Source organism: Chrysemys picta, chromosome 14 (assembly GCF_011386835.1).
Source record: "Chrysemys picta bellii isolate R12L10 chromosome 14, ASM1138683v2, whole genome shotgun sequence".
Classification (NCBI taxonomy): domain Eukaryota; kingdom Metazoa; phylum Chordata; order Testudines; family Emydidae; genus Chrysemys; species Chrysemys picta.
Window position 1 is genome coordinate 40,616,207 of NC_088804.1, and position 12,159 is coordinate 40,628,365.

Sequence of the window (12,159 nt, forward strand, 5' to 3'; positions counted from 1 at the left end):
AATTAATCTCCCCGAGCAGGTCTTCTGCAGGCCTCTGCGCGTCGCGTGGGAGCGCGGGAGCTGAGCATCTTTGCAGGGGCCGTTAAGCAGGCCTCCTTGACACGTGGCTCGTAGATAGAGGCTGGGAACTGGTTGGCCTCGGACTCCTGGGAGAGGGCGGGCAAACTTTGTTTAAAGCTGCTCCCAAGTCTGTCGTCGTCTCTTCATGCTGCGCCCGCCCTTCTCATGCCTCCTGCATTTCCACCTCCCACCCCCATAAAGTGATCGAGACGCTCCGGTGAGCTGCTGCAGGGTCTGGACCGCTGTGCCTTGCTCTTGCCCTTCCAATGCCGGCCCGTTGCGCCCTGCCCTTTTGGCTCCGTCAGCAGGGAGCAAGGAGGCCTGGATTTCACTCCACCCCGGCTCGCTGTGGGCAAGCTTAAAGCACGGCTTGACCTGAGCTAGGCGAGGGGCAGCCCTTGAGTTATCGCTCAAGCTAGCAGTGCAGTGAAGAGAAGCCCTTGGAGACACTTGGGTGGCAATGCAGGTGCAGAGTTTTCATTCCTCAGCGGTCGTTGTCGTCATTTCGGTTTTGCTGCTGGGGCTTGCTGTGAATTTCAGCCACCCTTTGTCCTGGGCGCGTGAACCCGGCGCATGAGTTAGCGGCGCAGTTACACCCCCCGCTGCCCAGGCTGGGAATGTGCCTTGCCGGTGCAAACGGAAGTGCAGGCAAAGAGCGCCAAAACGTGGCTCTTAATGCGCAGCTCTGCGTTGGCGGTCAGTGGCCTAGAGCACTTCGCTGGTCTCGTCCATACGCCCGCACGGCAATCGCTCTGTGACACTCGACCACCACCCTGCAGGGAAAGAGCAGGACATGTGGGACCCACAGGCCGTGGGCAGTTGGGGATAATGGTCCCTGGTAGAAGGAAATATTGACCTTGCTGTGGCAGGAACTCCAGCGTTGCTGCGCTCATCCCATACCACTTGGCTGCGGCCATCAGCAGGTCTGACCTGCCCGCTTGCCTGCTAATTGGCGGGCTGAGTGCAGGGTCATCCGCTCGCCCCCCTGCATCCCCAGTTGCCATTGGCACGGGCAGAAGGCGCGCGGCCGGCTGGCGCAGCCTGCACTATTTTTGTCCCTTGTGTCTGGAACGGTTGCCTTTTATCAGTGGCTGTGTGTTTTCTCTGCTGGGGATTGATACACAGAAGATGGAGTGCTCTGACATGGAAAGTGTCAGACCGGCGCTCTTATCTCGGAGACATGGTCTCCTGACCCAAACGCAACTGATTAGCCCGCGAGACGTGGGGACAGGGTGGGGGGGAAAGGAGCAGAGAGGCTGGTGGGGTGGGGGCCAAGGAGGGGAGGTGGCCGTTGGGCACCAAATCAGCTCCTTTTCCAAACTGGCCAGGGACACTGCGTAACCCCCGGGCCCGTCCAAGCTGTCTAGGGTGTCACCGATTTCCCCTGAGGTTTCCTACAGGAGGAAGCTGCTCGAATGAGAAACGTACACAAGGAACCAGCTCCCCACACCCCGGCCTGAAAAATACAGCGCCACCTTATCGCTGCAGGGATTCCTGTCTGCTCCTTGGGCCAAGCCTTGGGGGCCGTACTGGGAGCCAGATCCCTGTGCCCCAGAGCTCCTCAGCGGGGGCCCCTCTCCAGCCTCCTCCACAACGTGTTGTTCCGTCGCTCCTGCTGGGAGCCCAACGACTCTCTCTGGAGCTCAGGGCAGGAGCGTGGCCTGAGTTAAAGACTCACGAGTTTAAGCCTGGGGGTATCGCTAATGAGCAGGGCTGCCACTTTCTGTCTGGGCCCTGGGGCGGTGATGGGCTCACGGTCCTGTCAGTAGCAAGGGGAGATACTGGACGTCCTGACCCTGTATACAGCAGCTCCACTTACTGGGATTTTTAACAGCTTCAGTCCTGGCCCAGAGGTTTGGATTTAGGCTATTAACCCTTCAAGGCCCAGTGTACTCTGTCTTTCAGACAAGTTCCTACCAGCCTGGGAAAGGCAGGGCTCAGCGGGCACGCCAGCCCTTTCTGTACAAGTAGAGATTCACGGCAGTGCCGGGTGCTGTGTGCCCGCTGGTTGCTGCTGCCCACCCCAGAGCTGGCTGTACTGCGGGGGGCTAGCTTCTGTGGCACGTTGGGGATCATTTCAGGGGGAAGATGCCATACAAATGTGAGTCGTTGTTTGGGTAACAAAGTCCAAGGGCTGAAGGAGGCGGAAAGTCCAGATTCCCGCCACTGGGCTCAGCCCTTGGTGATGCCTTCAGTGGAAGAGACGAGCTAAATCTGCCGGGCGGCTCGGTGTATGTTCCCCGTCGCCTCAGTGCCGTGCTTTCCAGCTCCCGTCTCGGGCGGTGCCTAGTTTGGAGGGACCTCCAGGTCGCCCACCTGCTCTCTGAGCTGCAGAGCTCCCCCTTCTCACTGGCCCAGGAGGGCTGGGCCTCTGCCCCTCCAGAGCCAGGCAAGGTTGCGCTCTTGTTGCCCCGGGAAGCTGTCCCTTTCCCAGAGCTAAGCTCTCTGCAGCACAGCCAGCGCTCTGGAGCCCAGCAGCAGGGCCTGGGCCCCTCTTGGGCTGGCGTCTCTGTTCAGCACCCTGCCCCGGAGCTCAAATGGTGCCTGTCTCTGCAATGATCTCTTCTCCCCAGGCTTGAAGCTGGCTCAGAGAATTCCCGGTGTCGTGGGCAAGTGCCCTGCGTGCGCGAGGGGTGTTTCACGTTGTACGCTGGGAAATGGGAACTCTGAGCCCGGCTCTGTGGCTCCAATGCGCAGTAACAGAAGCTGCTCCAGCATCGCGCTGTGCCCAGGTGCCGCTGAGAAATGCAGATCTTGCCACCAAAGAGAAGTGTGGATGTGTGGGGCTGGGGCAGGGAGGCCGGCAGGGTGGGCTTGGACGCTCTCAGAGGGGGGGTGGGGGAGAAAGGGGATGGGACTGATTGGAGGAAGGAGACACGTGCTTGGCTGCTGTTTTCTGATCAGCGTCCATAAGGTTTAATGGAGGAGATCCAGGCCAAAGAGACCCTAGGGAAGATGGCCATAGAGTAATCCCCAAACAGACCCTGTTCTGCCCGTTTCTCTAGGCAGTGTCCTTGCAGTAGGTTTCATTTGGGAGCTGATAGGGTGTCTAACCCCCTCCCCGCCCCATCATCCCTTTATTCCTCACCCTTGGCTTTTCAGTTATCTCAGCATGACCCCTTCTCCCCTCCGGTTCTGGCTGCATTTTGCCCTCTCCACAGTGGTAGCCAGAAGTCAAACTGGTCAGGAATTTGTCGACAACCCTTCCCCATCCACCCACGGGGCTGAAAATACTGAGCCATCAAAACTGAAACGTTTCCCGGGAAGGTCTCTGCTGAGACCAAACTTCTGGTGGGAAGGTTTCTCAGGTCCCGGTCCAAACGAGAGAGACCCCAGAACCACCCAGTAGTCTTGTGCTCTCTGGCCCAGTGAAAGTTGAATTATTGATACAAAGCAGAACAGCTTGAAACTGATAGTGCCGCTGAATCAGGCAGAGCAGCGATTTGAGCCTGGGTCTCTCCCACATCCCTTGCAAATGCCCTAACTGCCAGGCTGTGGGCGGTGCTCTTCCATCGCCAGCCCTGGGGGGTGTCTATGCTGCAGACCCCTGAGCGGGTTTGACAGGGACAGAATCTCTTCACTGGTCGGACCTTGGCACCCAGGCTCAGTCCATTGATGTAAGAGGGGCTCTTCCTGGTGTGCCCAGAGCGCGGCTGGTGGTTCATCCCAAGTGAATCGAGGATACGGCGTGAGGAGCAGGAGCTCTGCCTTGAGGACCGCGTCGTAGGCAGGGATGCTGCCGCCTTCACCCTGTGTATTTTCCTTTGCTGGTGATAGGGTGACCAGATGTCCTGATTTTATGGGGACAGTCCCGATTTTGGGGTCTTTTTCTTATATAGGCTCCTATTACCCTCCCACCCCCTGTCCCGATTTTTCACATTTGCTGTCTGGTCACTCTAGAGCTGGTAAACTTGTAGATCTGCCCTGATGGGCCCGAGCCAGTGCTGAGTGACTGGAGCCCCATTCTGCCCCCCCCCCCCATCTTTTCTTCAAGGGGGGGCATGTTCACATTTGTGGCTCTGGATGTGAGTCCGTCCCCTGGTTTCTGGCCAGGGTTGGATCACCAAAGGGAAGTGTCCTGGCTCTGTCAGACCGGGTTCGCTGTGTTTCCAGATGGCAGAAGTCTTGTGAGACCATCAGATTCCCCTCACCCCCCAAGATTTCCACCGTTTGGGGTCCAGCGCAGGGATTTCAGCCCTGTCAACTCCTAGCTCTGATTCTGGCTGGAACTTGAGCCTGATCCGAATGGATTCGGAGTCCTTCCCTCCTTGGCCCATCTGTGATTGGAAGGGACCGTGGATTCGGCTGCTTTTCCCTCCTTGTTCCTGCTGGGTTTTGTTCCCTTTTCTAGTATCCCCCGGGGGAGAGGGGTATGGGGTGGGGAGTAGCCCCGCTGTACACAGCACCTGCCCTTCAGAGTCCTTCACGCTCCTCTGGGAGCCAGGGATTAGCTGGGCGGGTGGCTGCCGCCTCTGCCCCTCTCACCTTCAAGAGCCGGGAAATAAAGCAGAGTTTGTGTCAAAGCAGCAAATCCAATTGAGCTCTTCAAAGGCTCGTTAACAGCAAGGGATCCCGTGTGGCGGGTAGCTCCCAGGAGAGGAGAGGCCAGGGGATCTGTTTCCTCTGCTCTCTCCCCTTGTCCTTCTGCCTCTTCTTGCCAGAGAGATGTGGCTTTATTCTGTCTCCCCTAATCCTCTCGTCCCAGAGCGAAGCTGGTTTGTAATGGTACCTAAGGAGGCCCAGTGAGCAGGGACATGCTGATGGGATGTTGGACGGGCAGCACCATCACCGTGTTAATTTCCTAAATCAGGATAAACCCTAAGATACAAATGTAGCCTGAGTCCCTTTGGCCTCTAGGAGGATAATGTCTGAGAGAAGCATTAGCTAGTCATGCACAGAACAGAGTCAGGACTCCTGGGTCCTATGGCCGCCACTGCCCCCCGCGCTGTGTGAGCTTGAGCAGTGGACCATCCTGCACTGAACTATGGAGGAAACAAGAGAGGGGCTGGCTTAGGACCTGTCTGGCTTCTCCGGACGTCACCTCTTCTGCCAACAGCTTGCGGGTAGAGGGGGTTCGGCTCGCACCTTCTGGGCTGATCCCACGCTTCAGAGGGAGAGACACCTCTCGGATCAGAGCCACCCTCGGGGAGAAAAGTGGAGAGAGCAGACCTGGAAGGTTCTCTGACAGCTACCAGAAAGATGCTTCTGATCCCCCAGCCAATCAGCCAGTCACCCCCATGCTGGAGGCTATATTTAACCCCACCCCCAGAAAGCAAAGCCACACCCAGCTATAACGGGTCTGAAGAGGGGCTTCCCTCTGCTAAAGAAGAACAGGAGTACTTGTGGCACCTTAGAGACTAACAGTCTCTGTTAGTCTCTAAGGTGCCACAAGTACTCCTGTTCTTCTTTTTGCGGATACAGACTAACACGGCTGCTACTCTGAAACCTCTGCTAAAGCTCACTCCTAGTCAGCGGTCAGAGCGGAGGGGAGCAGGCGTGGGGTGATTGGGGGAGGTAGCCCCACGTGGACGGGGGCTCCGAAATAGAACTGGGGGCGGTTTTCTCATCACAGGCTCCAGTGGCCGGCCGGGAAGTGATCCATGGGAGCCCCAGCCCACAAGCCAAAGGGCCGGCTTAGGCACCAGGCGCCGGGGACCTCACCGAGCCATCGCGTTGAAAGGACACACATCTGTGTTGGCCTTGGAGCTGCCTGGTGGCTGCTGCTGCCCATGAGGCCTGGAGGAGCGTGATCCCAAAAACACTGCACCGGGGGAGGTGCTGAACCACCTTCCCATACAGCGGGGACGGTGATTCCGCCCTCCCAGCGGCGCTGTGTGCGAGGCTCTCGGACACCACAACGGTTAGAGCTTGGCCAGTCCCCAGGCGGAAGCAGCACCTCTGCTCTTCTGCAAGGTTCGTAGATCATGGAGATGAGATCTAGAAGGAGGCAGCTGTGTCTGGGGTGGACCGAGGACCAGCTCAGATTAATCAGCCCCTCCTAGCCAGGCATTCCCTCGTGGATGATGCCCCGTGGTGCCGTAATTCTCCTGAAATAACCCTAGCACTGAGGATACAGACATTGAGCTGCCAACACCCTGAGTGCAGAGAGACCCGCTGGGTAATAAACCCCTCATCAGGCTCGGAGCTCTCCAGCCGGCACATTATTTGTGCCTCACGGTGTTTCTAATTCTAAAGCAACTTGCCTTCAGACAAGCACCGCCTCCTCCCCTTGGCCTGCCGGATCCCACGGCTGGGCTGAATTTCCAGTGGGGCGGATGATGCCATCGAAAGACGTGATAGACTGGAGACGCAGAGCCAGGCAGGAAAAGGAGCTGGCAGGTAGGAGAGACCTTGCCAACATTGAGTGTCTTTTAATAGCTGAGAGGGAGCACGGACAAATCTCGGTCCAGAATGTTTCAACATTCAACTCTGCATTAGACCGATCCAGGGCCAGGTTGTGGGAGCTGGGCATACAAACACCTGATGTGGGGTTGTAAGTGGCTCTGAGTGTGTGTGTGTTAGTGCTCTATGTGCATATGCAAATTAGGTATGCATAAATGTGAGTATAATTGCGTGCCCCTAACCTGGAAAATCTGGCCAACGTGGTCTATGGAGTCTCTGTTTATTTATTTTTTTCCTCCGGTTTATTGCAATTGGAAAGTCCCTCTTTATTGAGTGTAAAGCCAATTTTAGGAAAGCGTGGGCCTTTGCCTGCCTCTGAGGCTGGCTCATTTTAAGAGGTTAAGAATATATTGCCGCTAGCAGTGAATAGAGTTGCTCCCTTAGCTCAAACAATAAAGGCTTAGATTTTCATCTCTGAAGATCAGAGGTTTCAAACCCAGCTGAGGGCCCAGCCATGAAGAGGGGGCCGGGATCAGTCTAAATAAATTATAAATTGTGGGAAGATTCCTGGGAGCAGCAGGGAATACGAGTGTCTCTGCATTGTACACGCTGTGATGCTACCCTCCCATGAAGATGACCTTAATGTTCTATCCTCTTTGGTGGGAGCTCAACGTTGGGTATCTTATCCAGGCTGTCCTGATCCCATGGACGATACAGCAGAACTGTTCTGTACCTCTCCTGACACAGTAAGTGCTCAGAGACTGGAATCTCTGCCTTTCCTCCACCACCTCCTGGATAATCTGCATGGGTCTTCCGAGCGAAATGAGCGATTTGATTTCATTGACAGTCACCAGCCCATGTCATGGCCAGGCCAGGCCGCAGCCAGGTCAGCTTCACAAGAGGGCAGCCTACATGTACAGCAGTCTTTCCAATAAGCCTTGGGACACCGGGGACGTTTCTGAAGAAAACAAAAGTTGTGCCAATATTTTAAGAGTAAACTGGATGACCTGGGTAATTATAGGCCTGTTAGCCTGACATTGATCCAGGCAAGATAATGGAGCAGCTGATCTGGGACTCAATTCATAAAGAATTAAAGGAATTAATGCCAATCAACATGGGTTTTGGGAAAATCGATCCTGTCCAACTGGATATCTTTTTTTTTAAGAGATTACAAGTATGATTGATAAAGATAATAGTGGTGACGTAATATACTTACAGTTCTGTAAGGCGTTTGACTTGGTACCCACGACGTTTTGATTTAAAAAACTGGAACGATCTGAAACGAACATGGCATAGATTAAATGGATTAAAAACTGGCTAACTGATAGGTCTCAATGTGTCATTCTAAACAAGGAAATATCTTGAACGGGTGTGTTGCGAGTGGAGTCCTGCAGGGATCAGTGCTTGGCTACTTAACATTTTTATCAATGACCTGGAAGAAACAAAAAATCATCACTGATAAAGTTTGCAGATGATGCAAAAATTGGCGTGGTAAATAACGAAGAGGACAGGCCACTGATGAAGAGCGATTTGGATTGCTTGCTAAGCTGGGCTCAGGCAAACAATAGGCATTTTAATATGGCTAAATGTCAATGTCTACCTCTAGGAACAAAGGATGTCGGCCATACTTACGGGATGGGGGACTTTATCCTGGGAAGCAGTGACTCCGAAAAAGAGTTGGAAATCATAGTAAATAATCTGCTGAATGTGTGACGTTGTGGCCAAAAGAGCTAATGCGATCCTTGAATGTATAAACAGGGGAATCTGGAGTAGGAGCAGAGAGATTATTTCACCGCTCTATTGGGCAGTGGTGCAACTGCCGATGGAACACTGTGTCCAGTTCTGGTGGTCACAATTCAAGAAAGACGTTGCTAAATTGAAGAGGGGTTCAGAGAAGAGCCCCGAGAATGATTACAGGAGTTAGCTGAACAAAGAGAAGGTGAAGGGGTGACTTGATAGTCTATAAGTACCTACGCAGGGAACACATACTTGATAACGGGCTCTTCAATCTAGCAGAGAAAGGTCTAACAGGATCCAACTGTTGGAAGTAGAAGCCAGACCAATTCAGACTGGAAATAAGGTGTAAATGTTTAACAGTGAAAGTAACCAGTCATTGGAACAACTTACCGAGGGTTGTGGTGGATTCTCCATCACTGGCCATTTTTTAAAACCAGATGGGCTGTTTCTCAAAAAGCTCGGCTCTGGGAATTATTTGGGGGAGGTTCTGTGGCCTGCGCTATGCAGGAATTCAGACTAGATGATCACAATGGTCCCTTCTGGCCTTGGACTCTATGAATCTCTCTCTCTCTCTTGGTGCAGGTTTTCTGGGGACTCAATAGCTGTCCCCTTCCCATTGGCGTCTTCACTTTAACCCTGCTGAGTGGGGTGATGGGGCCTCCATTTAGCACACATTTGAGTGTTGGTTCGCTGCCATCTTATCTGCACTTGGAAAGACAAAAGCGCAGTTAAAACATTTTAGAGCAGCCTTCATAGTGTATTTACATGTTATCTAACCCATTAAACCTAGAAGCTTATCAGATCATCAAGGCCATTAAGCCCTGAAGCTGCCTCGACTTAGGGTTCTCGGAAGTGAAATAGCTCCTGCTGCCTCCCTTGTGATGGAATGCCAGGGTGCATGATGGACGAGGCTTTTCACTCCACGCTCTGCCATGGATGCAGACATGAGCACCTGGGCACAGCCTCTTTCATGGTGAGAGGCATCAACTAGTGCAAATCAATGTGCTATGTGGAGTTAGATTTGAAAGATGCCGTGGAAAAACAGGCCGATAGGAGAGACTGAGTCCCACCGCGAACCTGTAGGACACTTTCCTGACCCGAGCAGGAGATCCCAGCTTGGAGATCCCTGCTCAGAGGTCCAGAGGAAGGCATAAAGCAAAGCAAATCCAAGCTGTCTGGAAACGTGCACCAGGTGAAAATGATTTCATAGAATCACAGAAATGTCAGGGCTGGAAGGGGCCTAGAGAGGTCATCAAATCCAGCCCCATGCGTTGAGGCAGGACCAAGTAAACTTAGACCATCCCTGGCAGGTGTCTGTCCAACTGGTTCTTAAAAACTTCCAACGATGGGGATTCCACACTCTGCCTTGGAAGCCTGGTCCAGAGCTGAACTACCCTTAGAGTTAGAAAGGTTTTCCTGATCCGTAACCTAAATCTCCCTTGCTGCAAATTAAGCCCATGACTTCTTGCCCTGCCTTCAGTGGACACGGAGAACAATTGATCCCTGTCCACTGCGTAACAGCTCTTAATGTATTTGGAGACTATCAGGTCCCCACTCAGTCTTCTTTTCGCAAGACTAAACATGCCCAGTTTTTTTTAACCTTTCCTCATAGGTGCTCAGGGTTTCTAAACCTTTTATTATTTTTGTTGCTCTCCTCTGGACTCTCTCCAATTTGTCCACATCTTTGCTCAAGTGTGGCACCCAGAACTGGACACAGGACTCCAGCTGAGGCCTCACCAGTGCCAAATACAGCAGGACCATACCTCCCATGTCTTACATACAACATGCCTGTTAATACACCCCAGAATGATAGTAGCCTTTTTTCGCAACAGCATCACCTTGTTGACCTGTGTGACGTTATTGACATAAACTGGGACCATATAGATCATTGTTGCAACCAAGGTCCTGTAGTGGCACCCAAATCTTGTATAAAGGGGGTCAGATGGGGTGTCTAAGACAAGGTTCTGGTTGGCTGGTTATGATTATGCTGTCTATATGTGTGTATCAGTTTTGTAGTTGAAGTTATGAATATTGGCTCTATACTGTCTGTATGGCAAACTTATGCTATGCTTCTGGGTGACATCCCAAACAAGCTGAGATTAGCTCTGCCTAGCCTGCTTGATGGCCCATTAAGGACCATCAGCTATACAATGGACCCATTGAGAGAAGGCAAATATGCCTTGAGACTCAGCAAAGTATGCAGGGACTGGCCCATGTGACTCCAGACTCCATTTTGCTGTAATTTTCCACAGTAAGAACAAAGAGGTGTTCTTACACCTGGAAAAGACTATATAAGGCTGATGCCTCATCTCCGTTTTGTCTTCAATCCTGTTTCATACCTCTGGAGGAACTTTGCTACAAGCTGAAGCTTTGAACAAAGGACTGAGGACCCATCCCAGCGGGGATGTATTCCAGAGACTTAATTTGAACCTGCAGTTTATTCTATCGCTGCTGCAAGCCTGAACCAAGAACTTTGCCATTGCTGGATGTAATTGATTCCATTTAACCAATTCTAACTCTCTTCTCTATCTTTTTTCTTTTATCAATAAACCTTTAGATTTTAGATTCTAAGGGATTGGCAACAGCGTGATTTGTGGGTAAGATCTGATTTGTATATTGACCTGGGTCTGGGGCTTCGTCCTTTGGGATCAGGAGAACCTATTTTTCTTTTATTGGGGTATTGGTTTTCATACCATTTGTCCCCATAACGAGTGGCACTGGTGGTGAAACTGGGAAACTGGAGTGTCTAAGGAAATTGCTTGTGAGACTTGTGGTTAGCCAGTGGGGTGAGACCAAAGTCCTCTTAGTCTGGCTGGTTTGGTTTGCCTTAGAGGTGGAAAAACCCCAGGCTTGGGCTGTAACTGCCCTGTTTAAGCAATTTGTCCTGAGTTGGCACTCTCAGTTGGGTCCCACCAGAACCGCTTCGTCACAACTTGTATTCAATTTGTGATTCGCTGTGACCCCCAGATCCTTTCCAGCAGTATTCCCGCCTGGCCAGTTAGCCCCCATTTTGTTGGTGTGTTTGATTTTTTCCTTCCTAAGTGAAGTACTTTGCACTTTTCTATATTGCCTTTCAGCTGGTTGATTTCAGCTTATTTGTCCAGGTCATTTTGATTCTAATCCTGTCCTCCAAAGTGCTAGCAACCCCTCCCAGCTTGGTGTTAGCTGAAGATTTTATAAGCATACTCTCCACTCTCTTATCGAAGTCATGAATGACAATACTGAATAGTACCGGACCCAGGACTGACCCCTGCAGGACCCCAACCCCAAATATGTACTGATCAGTCTGATCCCCCGCACGTGAGCGTGAGTCCCTGCATTTACACACACAATCCCTCCCTAGAGCCTGGGCTGCCTCCTGAATTTGAAGCAATTCCCTGCTGTTGCCTTGAGTGGAAAGATGGTTCTGGTTCTCTTGTTCCTGCCGATCATTGGCTGGAGCAGCGGTGTGTTTAGGTTTCTGTGTTTCAGGATGGCTTTACATGGGAACAGGGCGAGTGGCAGGACCCTCCCTGCTCCAGCACCGGGGAAGAGGCCTTGCTAGATCGCACTGTTTGCCTGGGGTTGGTACTAGACTGAGACTTATTGCAGCTCTGCCGTTATTGTGCCAGCAAAGATGGGGGCACTGCTGTAGACTGGCCTCAGGTGTCCTTACCACCAGGTAACGTCCTGCTCACGTTTGCACACCACAGTGGTTAGAAATGCCAATCACCCGTCTGCACCCGGCTAGAGCCAACTTGCTCAAAAGTCGCACTGTAGACGAGGCCTTTCGGACTTGACCTGGACCGATGCTTTGTTCCCCGGCAGCAGCACCCGAAACTACTTCTTAAAAGAGTCTTGACCTCTGCATTGACTCACCTTCAGATGTTGCCCACCACGACGCCCCCAGCTCCTATCCTACAGTGCTGCCCACCCCACCCATCTCGTTGTGCCTTCCTGTGTGCGTTCAGCCATCGCTTGATTCCCTTGATTTCAGCCCGGGTCTCCAGCTTATCGGCTCCACCCTCCCCATGCGTGTGC

At 52.6% G+C, this 12,159-nt stretch overlaps 1 protein-coding gene across 4 annotated transcripts in view; it reads left to right on the top strand.

The window, feature by feature from the left end:
• The window catches only part of ZFPM1 (zinc finger protein, FOG family member 1), a 127,507-nt gene that overhangs the window by 93,255 nt on the left and 22,093 nt on the right, over positions 1–12,159 (top strand). The gene's annotated exons all lie outside the window — the stretch shown is intronic.